This window comes from Vespula vulgaris, chromosome 17 (genome assembly GCF_905475345.1).
Source record: "Vespula vulgaris chromosome 17, iyVesVulg1.1, whole genome shotgun sequence".
In the NCBI taxonomy this organism is placed as follows: domain Eukaryota; kingdom Metazoa; phylum Arthropoda; class Insecta; order Hymenoptera; family Vespidae; genus Vespula; species Vespula vulgaris.
Window position 1 is genome coordinate 1,627,151 of NC_066602.1, and position 18,963 is coordinate 1,646,113.

General features: G+C 31.3%; 2 long non-coding RNA genes across 22 annotated transcripts in view; one reads left to right on the forward strand and one right to left on the reverse strand.

The window, feature by feature from the left end:
- The window catches only part of LOC127069976 (uncharacterized), a 60,670-nt gene extending 42,469 nt beyond the window's left edge, over positions 1 to 18,201 (forward strand). For 10 of the 21 annotated variants that reach the window (XR_007783811.1, XR_007783809.1, XR_007783813.1 and 7 more), the window contains 2 exons: positions 6,254 to 9,574; positions 13,027 to 14,915. This is a non-coding gene — a long non-coding RNA (uncharacterized LOC127069976). Of the gene's footprint in view, positions 1 to 6,253; positions 9,575 to 12,506; positions 12,646 to 13,026; positions 17,718 to 18,056 lie in introns of those variants that run through there. The other 11 variants (XR_007783824.1, XR_007783825.1, XR_007783808.1 and 8 more) reach the window with 11 other exon arrangements.
- On the reverse strand, positions 5,441 to 17,730 carry LOC127069984 (uncharacterized). The gene is made up of 5 exons (XR_007783887.1): positions 17,582 to 17,730; positions 16,944 to 17,212; positions 16,660 to 16,835; positions 16,394 to 16,576; positions 5,441 to 16,314 (listed from the first exon to the last, which is right to left on the reverse strand). It is a non-coding gene; the product is annotated as an uncharacterized LOC127069984 (long non-coding RNA).
- Positions 18,202 to 18,963: the final 762 nt, after the last annotated feature.

Consider the following 18,963-nt stretch of genomic DNA (forward strand, 5'->3'; position numbering starts at 1 on the left):
TAATTTATTATAAAATTTCAATACTATATTACGAAAATGAAACTGATTTTTATGATCAATCACATCCTAATTACTATTTTGTTGTTTCTCGTAGAAGGTACTTTATATCGCAAAAAATGGCGTGGCCCGATTTACCTTTGATGACTGGACAATTTCAATGAACAATTGAACGTCTACCCTAAGTCTTCACCAATCTAAGAATTTTAATTTATTTCATAGATATACAAGACTAAACGAAGATGAAAGCAGTTCCAAGAGCCCAGAAGTATTGCTGAGGAGCCTAGTTGACCGCTATCTGAATTATAATTACGTTCAAAGAAGATACATGGATTTCTACGTTCAACGTGATAATTAAACATTCGACATCCGAAATGAAACACATCAAACGATATGTCCTATGTGGATAAGACAAATATCCGACCGTCAACCAGATTAGGAAATGAAAACGTTTTTCTCTTCAGTCTTATTTTTAAATGGTAAATCAATCAGTGCTGTGTTTATCGAATATTAAGATATTTTAGAGATAAGATATAAATTTTTTATTCTAAAGTGTAATATGGAATATAAAATCTGTATCATAGGTACGTTTTATAAAAATTTATTGAATTTTTACAGAGATTTTATCATGGCGACCAGAGTATTTTCATCGATGAGTGAGGTATTATGTCTCTTACCTTAAGCTATTTTAATGGTATTATGTTAATATAAATCAAGAATCCTTATAATTTTCAACTGCTGTAATAAAGAATATTCGATATAGGAAACAAGATGCTTGGTGAAGGAGAGGAGGTAAATAATAATAAATGAATAAAATTTCCTATATTTTTTTCATAGAATTTTGCGTTACTTGTTATTCGTCATTTAATGTGTCAGATGGTAAAAACGGCGGAGGTAGCTGATGCTGCTTACGAATTTATTACAAATCTTGCCAATAATCTGAAACTCAAGTTGGTGAGAGAGGCACCTTACTATCTGGTGTATGAAAACAACATGTTTCTATTGCTAGAACATTACTATAGCAACCATCTACTACAATATTGAATTTTAATAAAGGAGGTACGAAAATATCAGATGTAAGTAACTAGCCACGTACCTTATCCACTTTTCTATGTTAATTTCATCTGTTATAATACAGCACATTGGATGGTGAATACAGAAGAGTGGTTTACAAAGCAGTTGGAAATTCTAAGCGAGGCAGAAACATCGTTAGCTATTGTTCATGTATGCATTATGTGATTGGGAATACATAGGAAAAAGAAAAGGAAGAAAAAACATTTGTCCTTGACGACGAAATTTGGAAAAGTCAATATGGTGCTGTCTTATAAAGCGTGGGACGGTGATACGAGGAGGTGGGAGGGATTTACTTCATTCAAAGGTTCCAACCGCGAGCGGCTTTAGCTGGAGTGTCTATGCGTTTCTACTGAGAATGATTTGTCGAAGGGCCGTTCGACGTTGCATGCATTAGAAGAGTCAAACGGTAAGTCAAATGGAATTTTGTATTTATCATACAAAATAATTTAACCAACAGGGACGATCGAAAGATTCATCGTTTTTGGAAGTAATAACGTTAGCAGGGGAATACTTTTAAATTATACGTGAAATAGAAAGTCCACGTTCTCGTCATCGTTATTCCACCGATTTAAATGAAGTAATCGTTCGATACAATTAAAAAAGAAGAATTGCTGAATTCCATATTTCAAATTGTTTATTATAGTATTCACTACGTGTACGTAAAAAATATTCGTAATATTCAATTATCGCTATTGAAATTTGGATAGGAATAATTTGTTAGGTAACACGAATGACCTCTTTAGTATCTTTTAAAAGGAATTTCATGATAATGGATGTCCCTAATACGTTCTCCCGTACTTATCGTCAAGGACCTTTCGTTATTATCTCTCTTCATCTACGTATGCTCTGATGCGCGCCTGTCTGCGCCAGGTAGGGTGGCTGGGATGGAGTGTGCTCCTTTCTTATTGTAATAATAAGAAAATCATTTATTTACCTGTCACAGACCAAGCATACCATTGGAGACCGTCTGTATAATACAATTGTCAATTAAATTCATCGTTGGATACATCCTTACTTTTGCAAAACAATAGATTTTTTTCTTAGGAACGAATTGATTTGGAACATAATATACGAAATGTTAGATAACTAGGAGTATAATGGGTTTATTGTTTTGTATTCTCCAATGGGATGTAACTTTCTAGGAAAATGTACCCATTCAAACGAATCAAAATCAAATCAGTCATGGTACATCGATCTGCAAAAGACCTAATCAGGGTACTAAATGATACAGCCAAATAGATAATTCATTTATACCACTAATCCTATCATCGAATTGTTTGCTTGGTTTAATGAGAGGAAAAGTAATGAAAAAGTACCTTTCTTGTTTTCCAAATAATAGAGGAGATGTATGCGGACACGTGCTGTAATCACCCTACTTGAAATGGCGTACGGAAGCGCGCACGTGCATGGAGAGAGATAATAATAAATCGTTTAATACGATGGTGCTTGATGATAGCTAGGAGACGATTACGTCAGTGCAGATCGTTAAGTTCCGATCAAAACCCGTTAACAAGGGAATTTGGAGACAGGGAGGATCATATATTTTTGCAAAAAAATCATAATTTTGTCCTTTATAATTTTCTACGATGTCTATGATAAATGTTGAATGAATTCTCTTTCCATATTATCATCCCTCGCAGTATATATGAGATCTCTCCGTTTTTTTTTGCTTGATGTCATCACTATCACTTCTCTCGTTTTCTTCCCTATTAATATTCATTTTTTCTAATCGTATAAATGTCTACTTGGAATTCCTCTTCGGTATTACTTATGATACGAAACTCACTCGTGTTTGGAAATTTTGCCATTCTCTTAATAAATAAAAGAAATAACTAAGTAAACGGATTGGTAGTCTCAAATTGTATATTACGAAATCACGAAAGGATATAAACCAAAAGAATATTACTTTTCTGATCTTTTGACTTATTAGTCCAGTTATCTATCTATTCCACTAGAAGTTTCAATGCGAAGTGAGTTCAGCTTCGAAAATCTCTCCTCAGTTTTATGATTGCTTGTTTACTCCATCAAATATCACTGCATCGTACGAGGCGTATTCGCGTGCCATTGCAGATAAGTCCTTCTCACTCTCTTTAAGTGGTTTAGAGAAGCCCTCGGACCGTTGTGACCGTACTTCTTTTTTGTAAAACCGACTGATATTCTTTTCATATATCCTGGTAATTTGACCATTTCTTGATTAACTAATTGTGTGGTTCTCGTGGAGGGAAAATACGTGAAAGGTAAGAAGGTAATATTAGGAAGCAAAGAAATATGACGAAAGATTTTCTCCGAATACATGTTTTTTATTATTATAGTACATGTTTTTATTATTATTAGAATAATAACAGAAATGAACTCTTCGATAATTGGAGCAATATGCATTTGTTTACAAAAAAAGATCGTAATATTTTGAGAAAATGTTTTCACGTAATATGGAAGTAGATATAAATTTCGACGAAAAAATTTTCTTACGACAGAACTGTTGACGATAAGAATTACGTAGTATTTACATGGTACGAAAATTGTGATATCATAAGAAAATTAACTACTTTCATTTCCGTTTAAAGTTCTTCGACGTGTATCTACTTAGCGAAATTGACATCCAATCTAGTTTCCAATAAATAAACATGTAAAATAGTGATAATTCATTATCAGACCTACATTTATAGTAACATCGTGTCGCAATCAACCAATGTCAGAAGATTTAAGAACACTTAATCTATGAGCAACAGCGAACGGTGTTCTTTCTTCGATTAGATTTTTCAACTTCTTCTTGAACCACTCTTCCACTTTCACGATCCAATGCGTTATATTATAAAAGAACCGGATACTTACGTGCTTCTCTCGCCAACTTGGGTTTCATATCACGTGAAAGATTTGAAAAGAATTCTCTTAGAAATAGAAATACTTTCGTCCACTTCTGATACACATTCGTTCATTTTAATTGTATAATTACCAGAAATATATCAGATGATTCCTTTTAAATGGTACAGCGGCTGCTTCTAAATGCATTTTAATTAATAATTAAAATGGTATAGGTAAAGAAAATTATTTTCATTTCTATAATATAAAATTGGAATTTTGTAATAAATGGTATACTAATGGCCACTTATAAGTTCATCCAATAGCGATGATATAAACGAATGGCTAGTGAGAATATTGAAATCGTACGAACAGATTGATTGCTTGTGAAAGTATTCTTCAGGACGTCTGAAGTATATACAGATTCACTTACATGATATTTTTTGAAAAGTTAACGAAGGAGTGATTTCTATAGACGAGAATCATCCCTAAACTTCCTAAATTTCAAGTCTCTAGCTAACAATGTCCCCTTTCCGTTCGTTAGGTAGTTTTTTTTTTATATATCAGAAGTATATGAGAGATTAACTAGTGAATCTTACCAATTGTCTATTATGTCTAAACTATTATTCATTTTTTTTCTACTTGAAAATCTCACGTAAAAATAATTATTATGATATAATTAATTATTATCAATAATGATTGTAATTATTTACGTTACATTGAATTAATTGCTATGAAATTATTCGTTAATTCATGTAAAAATTTTTAATGTTTCCTCTTCGTACATCCAAGTTATACTTAAAATTAGTGTTATATTACTATTAGATATGAATGATACTATGTAATTCCTTTACTCAAATCTTCTCTTGTAAAAAAATTTCTTTGTCGGAAGTTATATCTACTTCCACATTCCTTGATAACATTGTTCCAAATTATTACCTTTTCTTCTTTTAAACAAATATCTATTGCTTAAGTTAACAAAGACTTCCTTTTCTTTATTACGCAATAGTAATAAAATATATGGTTTCAGATAAAATCTTTTCTCCTATTTATTTTTTTATCGTAATATTACCTTCTTCCCTTTTACGTATTTCTTCTAAGGGAGAACCTCACACTTATTTAATGATTCTGGAGGAATCATTGTTTCCATCGCAACATTTCGAGAAATACATGTTTCTTTGAAGTTTTCTATTGAAATGGTACAATAAAACAAATCAAAGAATCAAAGAATGACAATTTCTAAGCCATATGGAAAGAATATCAGTCGATTTTAGAAAAGAGAACGTGGGATGTGCTTTGACGACAGTCGGAGCCCTTTTCTGACCCGCTTAAGGAGAATAATACGAACCTGTATATATAGTGAAATTTGATAAAGTAAACAACCGATCCTAAAACTGGAGTAAGAGATTTTTAAAACTGACATCAGTCCGTATTGAAGCTTCGAGTAGATAGGTAGATCCCTGGACTAATCAGTCCGAAAATCAGAAAAATAATATTCTTCGGGTATATATCGTTTGGTGGTTTCGTAACATACAATTAGAGGTAGAAAGAAATTTTCAACGCATTCATCTACTCATTTTTTTTTTTTTTATTAGGACAATAATGAAGTGTACAAACACGACTACATTACATGATATAAGATATAAGTAGTGAAGAGCAATTCCAAAAAGACAAGTATAAATCCAGAAAAAAACGGTAACAGTGATAGTGATACCACCGTATATGAAAACAGGAAAAATCTCATAGACGATGATAAGGATGAAAATCCTGCAAAGCTTATCACAGATATCGTAGAAAATTATAAGGGATAATATCTTGTAATGAAATATGCTCTTCAATACCTACAAATTCATATAAATCAAATATCATTACAATATATTAGTTAGTTTCACGGTCACGATATATTATATTACGTAAGCCGATAGTCAACATCCGAGAGGGTGCCGAACAGACAGAGTTTTTACACTCTATGCATCTTTATTGCTTTCACAGACGAAAAGGTAGAAGATGAAATTAATTAAGACTTCTCTAACGATCTCTTTTAATTTGACATATTATGATTTCTGTTTTACTACCATATCCATATTCCATAACAGAATATTGTTACAAATGCTTCTGCTTCATTTTTATTGATCTCACCCAACCAAATATTCACATTCCATGAAACGAAATTAATTCTCTTATTAATATTCCCTCATAATAAAAATATCTTGCGGGCGTTAATATACATATTTTTAATTACTAAGTGACAAAATCAGCCAAAGATGTTGTTCATGTAAACAATATCTTTTTTGGTCATGATAAAAATAATATGATGTGTGAAGTGACCACAATGAGGAGTATCTGTTTTCTTATTATGATCCTTATACATAGTACTTTACAGGAACAAATACATTTATAAGAGAATATTTTCAAAGAATCCTACGTCAAAAACATATTCATCATCTATTATGGAATGTCAAGCAATTGACTTTCGAAGTTGTTCACCAGTGTTATCATCTAAAAAGGTTGTTATTTAATATTTTTAGTTCCTTGTTACAGTTTTTAGGCAATGACATGCCGCTTTATATTATAGCTCGAATTTAAAAAAAGGAAGAAAAGAAAAATACATATCCATATATCTTATGTGCGGACACTGAATTATATAATATCGATCGGCGGTATTTTACTATGTACAATTACCGACGGTTTCCAAAACATATTTGGTATTTCTAAGCTGTAGTAATAATCAACGTGCTGGGTTCGAAAGGAAGGCATTTCCTTTTCAAACGTGATCCGCATAATTATGTTCCATAGCGTCTTCATTACGTGGTTGCAATTAACAAGGAAGAAGAGGACGAAGAGGAGGAAGAGGACAAACATTTATAATGGTGTTCACGACGATCCTCATGGTATTGCCTCAAGGTAATCGTCAATTAAAATAGCGCTGTATTACAAAGCTTCATTCATATGGTGATACGAGGATACGGAATATACGTTATTGAAAGGATTCAAAGTAAGTGGCTTTAGATAGAGGATATAATGGAGTGTTATGGGAAAGATTCATCGTAGGGTTGTTTGTCGTTGCAAAGGGAATCTGGATTCAAATGGAACTGAAATGGTATTCAGGCAGCTTTATCATTGAAAATGATCAAAGCTGCATATACGATCAAAGTATTCATTGTTCTTCGGGATAATAACGTTAGCCTGGACACGCTTTTAAATTATGCGTTAATATGTAGTGTACGTTTATCTCACCGTGTCATCGTTATACCGTCAGTTTATATTATTATTCAATATAATTAAAAAGAGAAGAAGTGTTTGGTTCAATGTTCCAAATTATTTGTCAGAATATTCACGTTATGTACTTAAAAATAATGTATAATGTACGTTTTTCAGAAATATAGGTATTTGGACGAACTAAATTATTACGTAGCGCAAATATCTTACGATTGAGATTTAATGAAAATGCATGCATACGTTACGTTCTTCCATACGTATCGTCGTGTACGTTCGTGTTAAACAATTTGTTATTATCTTTCTCCACACACTTACGCTCTTATATTCTCTCATCCGCGCTAGGGCATGTAAGCGGGAATATGTCCGCGGTTCTGTGGGTGTGCGTGCGTATATCTCCTCGCTTATTTTGACGAAAGGTATTTTTTCAAAAGAAGAAAGATATTTTGTCGTTCGTTCTCCTGTCATTAAACTAAGCAGGCAATGCGATAATACGATTAGCAGTGTATTTCAATTAGCTATTTAGCTGCATTAATTAATTAGCAGATCGATGTACCACAACTAATTTAGTTCTTTCATACGAAGGAATACTTTTTCCGAAAAATTAATTCCCGATAGGAAAATTTCAAAGAACGATCCACTTATACTGCCAATTATCTAATATATCATATATTCCAAACTAATTAGTTCCTCGGAAAATGTTATCTTAATCGATTCGTTTATTTCTCATTACGTATAACCCAGTATAGCAACGACATACTTATATATCTAGTAACATAATATTTCTAATTTATTCAGCATTTTCCTAATGTTTTACTCGGATGATTAAATATCTCGATAAGCGTACATATAATAAACATTTACATAATATTTCCCTAACATAGTAAAGATCTATTATACTTCTTTCTAGCCATCGTTATTCGGTCAACCGATTTACATCGCACAAATCATCAGTTATAAATATTGTAGGAAGAGATTTTCCCAGAGATTACTATTCCTTTTAAATACAATATTCTGAATTCTACTTTCTTGGTAATGTCAACATTCTCTTCGCACAAAATAAATAAATATGAATAATTAAATGCCAAAAAAATTTTCCTCATCGGAAAGTGGATAAACGCAATTCGATTTTTACATCGTGAAATGATCGAAAAGATATGAGTATGGAGAATCACATGGGGAATCAAATGGAGAAAAAAGAATCAAGAAGAAAAAACAGAGATAAAAGCAAACAGAAATCTTCCTTTTACGCTAATATCGATCCAGAACTGTTGGTAACATTGTGAAGAGATAATTGGGGATCGTGAAAATATGAAAAAGAGGGGATTAAACGAAACAGCGCATGCTCGAGTCAATATAAAAGATGTTAGGAGCTGTCCGCGGAAGTTGAATAAACTATTTATTCTGTTTCGAATCGTCCTACAAGCAACTTCCTTGAGGTTTCAAGAGAGGGACGAATTAGAATAATATGTAAGTTCCTGTCCATCGCGATAATGTTACTTATCTGGAAGATTATAAAAAACGCGCTATCGGTTAGTGAAATCCTATTTGAATTTTATGCTACTTGATATTAACGCATTATACTATATTTTATACAATTTTGTGTTCAATACTACGATATACCGTTTTATAATATACTATAGAAAGTTGTATAGTTTATCATTTTCTTGCACTATATATTATATCTAGTAATTTGTCTTGGGTATATTATTGTATAATATTAACCAGAGGAAATATTATAATTTGCGTTATTTGAACTAAAGCTTAGTGAATTGTTTGGAATAATATAAATATCCCTTGGAATGTTAATATTTGAGTCTCCTTTTCTAATTATCGGCTTGTAAAACTGTGTTTCGATCTATCAATCGTAATGCGTTATTAAGTACTATTTGTTTTCTTACAGATAGTCCTGCAAGGCGTAATTATTAATCGAGTTAAAACTATTTGTGCTAGTACTTGGTAAGTTCATTACATTCTGTTAAAAATTAGTTTATATATTTTCTCTTTTCTTTTGAATGAAATTTATGAATGAAATTTTCTCTATTCTTTTCAGATGGTAGACTGATTCGATATATACGTAAATACATGCATATATATACACACATATATATATATTTCACCGCACTGTGTACTTTGTATGTACTAAAGTCTAATGTTCATGTTTATATTTATTTATATATTTGCCTATAAACTGATATACTCTTTATATATTTCTGAGAATCATATGGATATAGATAAATGTATAAATAAATAAGCTCATAATTTGCCTTCAATACGTATAACATAAGCAGTGCGTTGTAAAATATATATACATATATGTATGTATATATATATAGACGTATGTGTATACATATATGTCATACGAATATCAGTAAACCACGGATGTAAAATTAAAAAGAAAATTGAAAAATAAGTCAAAATAAAAAATGAAGTTAATATTAAAGAAAAAAAGAGACATCGAGAAAAGAAGCAAGCTTATATGTATTAGGTAAGTGGACTCATTCTCAATTTCATATTTTCCTATATTTGTGTATATTGGCATAGATGGATCCTCCATTTTTGATAAATACGTGCTTCTTCTAAATATGGAGACAAAATTTAACAGAAAAACAAGAAACTAAAAGCTATTCGACAAAAGTTAGAGCAATTAACATTTAATGGACACGGTAACGAGTCCAGAGCGACGAAACTCCAAGAAAGAAAAGATGATTAGCATACAAACCGTAATATCTGAAAATTGGCCGCATATTTGAAATCGATTTTGGGAATCACCCGATACATTTTTCAAGTTCTTGATAAGTAGAATCATACTTGAATTTTATAATATTTAATGCGAGGATCCATTATCATAAGATTCTGTTCCAAATTGCATGCTATACACAATAGGATAATTTTATATATCTATCTAGGAGTTTATATTACTGACGTTATGTTATGCCCTATTTTATACAAGTTCATATCCAATACTACGATAATATGTTTTATGGTAGATTATAGAAAATTGCATAGTTTCTTACTATTTTTTCATGCTATGGTTAACTGATCTTTGTTATTATTACTTACTATATTTTACCAGTGATTGATATTTTACTTGTTGCATAATTTTGAATTATTGTATAAAATTAAACTGAGAAGGAAGCGTAATTAGGGTTGTCGGGTATTTCTTTTTAGACTTTTATACGAACCAATCGAATAATCGTTTATGGATCCAACTGTTGCACACGTGTTGGATATTTCGTGATATTATTCCGTATTTGGTATTTCGGTGATACTATCGATTGACGAGTCAAACATATCAGTTGAGTTGCTTGTCTGAAACCAGTTGTATTGCTTTGCCGGTCAGTTAACCAATTAGAATAGAGATACATGATTCCATATTTTTCTAATTATAGGGTTGTCATAAAAGTGTGTTTCAATCTATGAATCGTAATGCCTCATTAAGTACTACCTGTTTTCTTACAAATAGTTCTAAAAGTTCTAATTACAAATGGAAGCAGAATTGTATTCGCTAATACTTAGTAAGTTCATTACATTCTGTTTAAAATTAATTTATATATTTTCTCTTTTATCTACTACGTTTCTGAATGGAATTTTCTTTATTCTTTTCAGTCGAAAGGCGCATTCGATACATCTATTATTATATATATGTATCGATTTATATTTATATATATGTTCACTTATGCATCTGTTTTTTCTATAATGCCTTACTTACGATGTATATATTAGAGGCAAACTACGAGCGCATATATTTATATTTTTATCTATTATTTCGTGAATTATCTGTGCCGTCTTAATAATTAAGAAGGATGTAAATAGATGGAAGTTGAAAAAGAAAATTGAAAGATAAGAAAGTGAAAATAGATATTTAAATTCAAGAAGAAAAGAAGCGAACGAGTGTGCATTAGGAAAGTGAATCAGTTGATATCGAATTCATATTTTCATATAGTTGTTTAGGATGCATCATTTGTAATTAAATTTTTGATAAATATTTACTTCTTCGGAATATGAAGACAAAATTGACCGAAAAAAAAGAATAAAATTAAAAGCTAATCGACAAAACTTGAAGCAATTTATTTTTAATCGAGGCAACATCGTGTCCAGACAAAACTCTAAGAAAGAAAAGATAATTAGCATGAACATTGGCTACATAATTGGATTCGGTAATGGGATTCGATGATATTTTTCTTTATGTTCTTGATAAGTTACATCTTATTTAAGTTTTTGAATAACCAACGCGAAGATTCATTTTCATAAGATTTTGCTCTTTATATTGCATGCTATAAACAATAGGATAATTTTATATACCTATCTATGAGTTTATATAAGTGGCGTTATGTTATGCCCTAAAAGTTCTAATTATAAATGGAGGCAGAATTATATTCGCTAATACTTCGAAAGTTATGCAGCCAATGTTCATGCTAATTATCTTTTCTTTCTTAGAGTTTTGTCTGAACACGATGTTGCCTCGATTAAAAATAAATTGCTTCAAGTTTTGTCGATTAGCTTTTAATTTTATTCTTTTTTTTTCGGTCAATTTTGTCTTCATATTCCGAAGAAGTAAATATTTATCAAAAATTTAATTACAAATAATCCATCCTAAACAACTATATGAAAATATGAATTCGATATCAACTGATTCACTTTCCTAATGCACACTCGTTCGCTTCTTTTCTTCTTGAATTTAAATATCTATTTTCACTTTCTTATCTTTCAATTTTCTTTTTCAACTTCCATCTATTTACATCCTTCTTAATTATTAAGACGGCACAGATAATTCACGAAATAATAGATAAAAATATAAATATATGCGCTCGTAGTTTGCCTCTAATATATACATCGTAAGTAAGGCATTATAGAAAAAACAGATGGATAAGTGAACATATATATAAATATAAATCGATACATATATATAATAATAGATGTATCGAATGCGCCTTTCGACTGAAAAGAATAAAGAAAATTCCATTCAGAAACGTAGTAGATAAAAGAGAAAATATTTATAATAATTTTAAACAGAATGTAATGAACTTCCTAAGTATTAGCGAATATAAATCTGCCTCCATTTATAATTAGAACTTTTAGGGCATAACATAACGCCATTAACATAAACTCATAGATAGATATATAAAATTATCCTATTGCCTATAGCATGCAATATAAAGAACAAAATCTTATGAAAATGATTTCAATACAAGTTCATATCTAATACTACGATATATTGTTTTATAGAAGATTATAGAAAATTGCGTAGTTTCTTATTATTTTTTAATGCTGTGGTTAATTTATTTTTATTATTATTATATACTATATTTTACCAGTGATTGATATTTTACTTGTAGCATAATTTTGAATTATTTTATAAAATTAAAACGAGGAGGAAGCGTAATAAGGGTTATCGGAATTAGGATATTTCATTTTAGACATTTATACGAACCAATCGGATAATCGTATATGGAGCCAACTGTTGCACATGTGCTTGGTATCTCGCGTTACTACTCCGTATTTCCTGTCTCAGTGGTACTACCTGTTGACGAGTCCAACAAACTAAGTGGTTTGCCAGGAATAGAATATACTCGTCCTAGCCATTAATATTCCTCTTTAATACTTGTCTGAAACTAGTAATTGCTTGTTTGCCGGGCAGCTAATCAATTAGAATAGAGATGCATGAGTCCATGATAAGAATACAAAGAGATGAACGTAGAGACGAGTTGTCTTCGAGACACATATCCGGTTTCGTTTGCTTTTGCGATCAAACCTATTAGTTTTTGTTTTTCATCCATTTGATTGAAACGAAAGTTCATTTGAGAATGTTTTAAGGAGATTCTGACATTTTTTCTGATAAAAATAAAATTCTGAATATGGATCCTAATTTTTAAATAAATAATTAGGATGCTGAGAAAATATAGTAAAAGATTAATTGAACATTTTTCATATTTTCAGAAAACTCTGAAGTGTGTTTAACAGAATAAAATATCAAGAGGATAGAAATATACACGTCCAGGAGAGTCGAGCACATAATTCAAGGAACCATTAAAGAGGAATATTAATGGCTACGACGAGTATATTCTATTCCTGGCAATCTGCTGTAAGTAATTCTTCATTTTCTTGATTAGCGGCGAGTAATAATTATAATAGAAATATTTGTGAAAATTCTGCTTTAAATTTCTAATTTGATCGTATCATATTCTTATTGCTTTGGAGACAATGGCCATAGAAATTGGTTTCCCATATTAAGTTGCATAAAACCAAAGAACTGTAACACTTCTGATCCTGATGATATAGACGTCCGTGTATTATAAAGGAAACTTTTTTATATAATTATAATTATATTATATTTTATTTTATATAATTTTCTACTAATAGAAACAAAAAGCAATGAAGTGTGTAAAAGAAGAAAGCTTGTCATAAATATCTAATCTATATATCAATCTATCGTAATCATTGAAATGCATTAAAAGATGTTGATCCTCAATCTTGTAGGCATCTATGCAAATTCTCGGAAGACTCAAATGAAAAACAATATGCAATCAACTTAAAAATGACTACCGAAGATAGCTCTATGTCCCTCTATTAATAATTACGTCTTTTGCAACTGACTGTATAAAAAAATAACCCTCGACCAAACATTCAGGTTGATAGGTCGAAACAAAATATTCAAATATGAGAGCATCTTGTTTAAATTGATATGTATGATACACAATCGATTATCGCGACTGATTGGTGGCTTATATATTATTTTGGATTTTCTTTCATTTGAGTCTTCCGAGAATTTGCATTGAAGCCTACAAGATTGAGGATCAACATCTTGTAATGCATTCCAATAGATACGATAGATTAATATATAGATAGATTTAACGCGATAGATTGAAATATTTAATAAATTTATTTCTACTATTTTTCCTACTCATTTTTTCTACTCTTTTTATTATTAATTCGAAACTATCGTAGAGGATAATTCTTTTTTTAATTTTCATTCATGCGTTTCTTTTTGATTATTTCTCTGCCTTTGTATCCTCCTATGAATCATTCTGCATATTCATATCCTTTCGATCATTTTACTTTGTAAATATCTAATTTTGTTTATCCCGTTTTGGGGCAGTGACCTTTTTGTGGTATTTGGTTATTCAAATTTATTTATTTTTCGTAAAGAGAATATTGACATTACCAAGAAAGTAGAATCAGAAAATTCTATTCAGAAGGAAAGATTATTTCATGGAAAGGCTATCTTCCTAAAACATTTATAATTTATACTTTTATATTTTATGAAGAAGAAGTACGTTCACAACGGTCTGGATGCTTATCTAGCCTGCTTAAAGAGAGCGATGAATTTTTTAGCGATTGTTTGTAATAGTACATGAGTATGCCTCGTACGATATAGTGATATTTGATGAAGTAAACGAGTATTCATAAAACAGGAGGGAAAGAGATTTTCAAAGCTGAGCTCACTTCGTATTGAAACTTCGAGTAGTATAAATAGATCCCTCGACTAATTAGTCAGGAAACCAGGAAAGTATTATATTATTGTTATGTATCATTCCGTGATGTCGTAATATACAATTTGAGACTACCAATCCATTTACTTACTTATTTCTTTTTCATTAAGAGAATCGCAAAATTTCCAAACACGAGTGAGTTTCGTGCTATAAGTAATACCGAAGAGGAATTCCATTTACACGGTGAGAAAAAAATGAATATTAATTCGGAAGAAAACGATAGAAGTGATAGTGATGACATCCAACAAGAAAACGGAGAGATCTCATACATAACGCGAGGGATGATAATGTTGGAAAAGAATCGTGAAAAATTATAAAGGACAAAATTTTGCTCTTTTTTGCAAAAATATATGATCCTTCACGTCTACAAATTTCCCTGTTAACGAGTATTGATCGGAATTTAACGATCTGTGCGTACGCAAAACCTTCCCGCGTACCTATCGTCAAGCACCATGATATTAAACGATGCATTGTTGTTCCTCTCCGTGCGCGCTTTTCAAGTGCAGCTCGAATGGACGGGAATAAGTGGGCGTTTCTGCGTACATCACTTCTCTTATTTTAAAAACAAGAAAGGTATTTTTTCATGAGTTTCCCTCTCATCAAACGAAGCAGACAATTCGATAATAAGATTAGCTGTATAATTCAATTATCCATTTAGCTATATCATGCAGTTACCTGGATAATTTGGACGTCAATGTACCACGACTGATTTAATTTTTCTATATGAACCGAAACACTTTCCTAGAAATTTACTCCCTATTAAAGAATGCAAAAAAATAATCCTAATTATCTAATGTTTCGTATATTATGTTCCAAATCAAATTGTTCCTAAGAAAATAATCCATTACTCTGCAAAATAAGTAATCGTGCTATCAAACGATGAATCTAAATAGGTAATGTAATTATAGAGCTAATCTCCAATTATATGAAGGTAAAATAGGGGTTGTTCGCATAAACGCACGCAGGACCGCTCACTCATCCCCGGCTACTCGAACCGCCGCAGATAGCCGTGCACTTGAGGGAGATAATACCGAAAGGTTTGAAACGAAGGTATTTCTCGATAATTATGGGAGAACGTATTAAAAACAGATACTTTGTGCTACCGAATTCTTCGTCCAAATTTCAATATTTAAGAAAAACGCTAATTAAATATTACGAATATTCTTTAAGTACATGTCGTGAGTGTTATGAGAAATAATATCAAATACAGAATTCAGCATTTCTCCTTTCTTAATAATATCGAATGCTTACTTAATTTGAATCGATGGAATAAAAATCACGTGAACGTGGATTTTCCATTTCACGTATAATTTAAAAGTATTTCCCTGTTAACAGTGAATCCTTTGATCGTCCCTGTATGTTAAATTATTATGTATGATATACTTCCCTCAGTTTCATTTCAATTCCTATTTGATCCTGGCCCTGCGTGGAAGGTCGACAAATCGATCTCAGTACAGTCGCTTATAGCCTACAGCTAAAGCCGCTCACGTTTGGATCCTTTGAAGAAGGTAAATCCCAACCATTTCCTCGTACCACCGTTCCAAACTTTATAAAACAATGCCATATTGGTTTTTCCAAATTTCGTCGGAAAGACACAAATGTTCTTTTTCCTTTTTCCGTTTCCTAGGTATTCTCAATCACATAATGCACGCAAGAGCAGTAGCTAATGATGTTCCTTCTTCAGTTCGAATTTCCAACTTCTTGGACCACTCTTCTGCTTTCACGATTCAATGCACTATATTATAAAAGACGAAATTAATATAGAAAAGTGGATAAGATACGTGGCTAGTAACTTACATCTGATATTTTCGTACCTCGTGTATTAAAATTCAATATTGATGTCGATGGTTGCTATAGTAATGCTATAGCAATAGAAACATGTTGTTTCCATAAACCAGATAATTAGGTGATTCCCTCACTAACTTGCCTACCAGATCATTTGGAAGATTTGTAATAAATTCGTGAGCAGCATCAGCTTCCTCCTCTGCTTTTATGATCTGACACATTAAATTACGAATGACATGTAACGCAAAATTCCTTGAAAAAATATTAAAACTTTTATTCCTATATTATTACTTACCTCCTCTCTTTCATGGAGCATCTTGCTTCCCATATATATAATATTTTTCATTACATTAGTTAATAAATATGTAGGTTCCTGATTTATATACACTACTACAATATTCGGGATAGCTATAGTTAAGAGACCTAATGTCCCTCTCATCAAGAGAAATACTCGCGTCGTCATCATAAAATCTGTGAAAATTTAGTAACTGATTATAAAACGTACCTATGATACAGATCTTTTATTTCATATTATACTTTCGAATAAAAAATTTATATCTTATCTCCAAAATATCTTACCATTCGATAAATACAACATTGATTGATCGACCATTTAAATATAAGATTAAAAAGGAAAACGGTTTCATTTCTTAATCTGTTTGATGGTCCGACATTCATGCTATCCATAAACGACCTATCGTCGGATATACGGAAGAGCAAGGACTGCCAAAGTAAATGTGTTTCATTTCGAATGTCGAATATTTAATAATCATGCAGTCAATTGTGCAGCTTTGCAATATTTCTAAGCTATTGAAACTGCTTTCGCTTTCGTTTAACCTGGTATATCTCTGAAATAATTTACAATTTGTAGATTAGTGAAGACAGGATAGACGTTCAATTGTTCATTGAAATTGTCGAGTCATCATAGGTAAATCGGGTCACGCGCTTCTTAGCGATATAAAGTATCTTTTCCGAGAAGCAACAAAATAATAATTAGGATGATATTGATGAAGAAAATTAGTTTCATTTCCATAATATAGAATTGAAATGTTATAACAAATCACATATTAATGACTCCTGACAAGTTTACCTTATACCGATAACGAACAAAAGACTAGTGAAAACGAAAAAATTGTACCGTTTGGATTGCTTGTAAGTTTCCCTTGGGACGAATGAAGTATTATATAGACGTATAGACGCTATTATTTGTCACTTACTTGCGTATTACTCGATCAAAAATTATTGAAAGGATGACTTCCGCAGAGGAGTTCCTCCACCAGACTGCCTCGTCGGATGACCGAGCTGATCTGCAAGGCAGGGCTCGATGGTAGGAGCCATTACATTTTATGCAAGGTAATCAATACCGCGTACTACGCAACAGAAAGAACCGAAATGTCGTGGGACTGAAGGAAGTAATTTCACTATGAACTCGCATTAACTGGACAAATTATTTTCTTTTTTTTGTTTCTGGTTTCTTTTTCATTCCTGTTCTTTACAATTTACAATTTTGAAATTGACTAAAGAATATTTATAATCGACTATTATTATTTTTCCCATTTTTATCGTTTAAAATATTTAGAAATAAATGTTAATATCGAGCAAGAAATATTGCTTGAAAATTTGTTTCTTAATATTACTAATTCTCTTTGCGTTATTTAAGTTAACAAGCTTCTCTCTTTCTTTATTACACAGTGCCAAAAAATATGGATTCAGAGAAAATCATTGGCTATATTTATTTTCCTTTTCGCGTAATTCATTTGAATGGGCTTTACGCAGTTCAATCGACACTTCATATTCCGCGGTTGAAAGAGCTGAACATGATGTGAGTGGGGAGAACCGGATTTGTCCACCAATCCCTCTTAAGCCGACTTACTGTTGCCCTTTGCTGCGAACTACCATATGAAATAATCCACATTGTATAATTGCATAGTGTAATAACGCTTTCGCTTCAATTAATTCATCGCGCCCTATTAATGGATAATATTAAATGAAAAGGAATTAATTTTATTGCTGAAATTTTCTCATAATTACAATATCTTGTGAACGTTATTACCTACATTTTGAATTTTCATTTGTCAAACGTCGACCAAAAATTTTATTTATTCAAATAATATTTTTTTTTTCAATTTTCTTTGCATAATATAAATTATATAATCGGCGAAGTGATCAACATCAGAAGTATCTAATCGTCTTTTGAAATTTTCAATTTTTCCTTAAAATTCATCGACAGTGACATAATACTTTACATTATACGTCGAATTTTTTTTGTCAGTCTATTTTAATTGATTAACTGACCGATAAGCAAGCAATTCAGCTAGTATCACTCAAGAAAATCAACGAGTCTGTCGGACTCGTCACTAAGTAGTATCATAGGGATCGCAAACACGCAATAATATCATGTAGTAGCCAACAGCTGTACAAATTGGCTCTATATACGATTATACGATATAATCGTATAAACGTCTAAACAAAAATATCCTATATCCGATAACTCCAATTGTACTTTCTTCTTTGTTCAATATTATACAATAGTATACCGAAGAGAAATTGCACAGTGTAAAATATAGTGCAAAATAATAATAAAAAACTATACAACTTT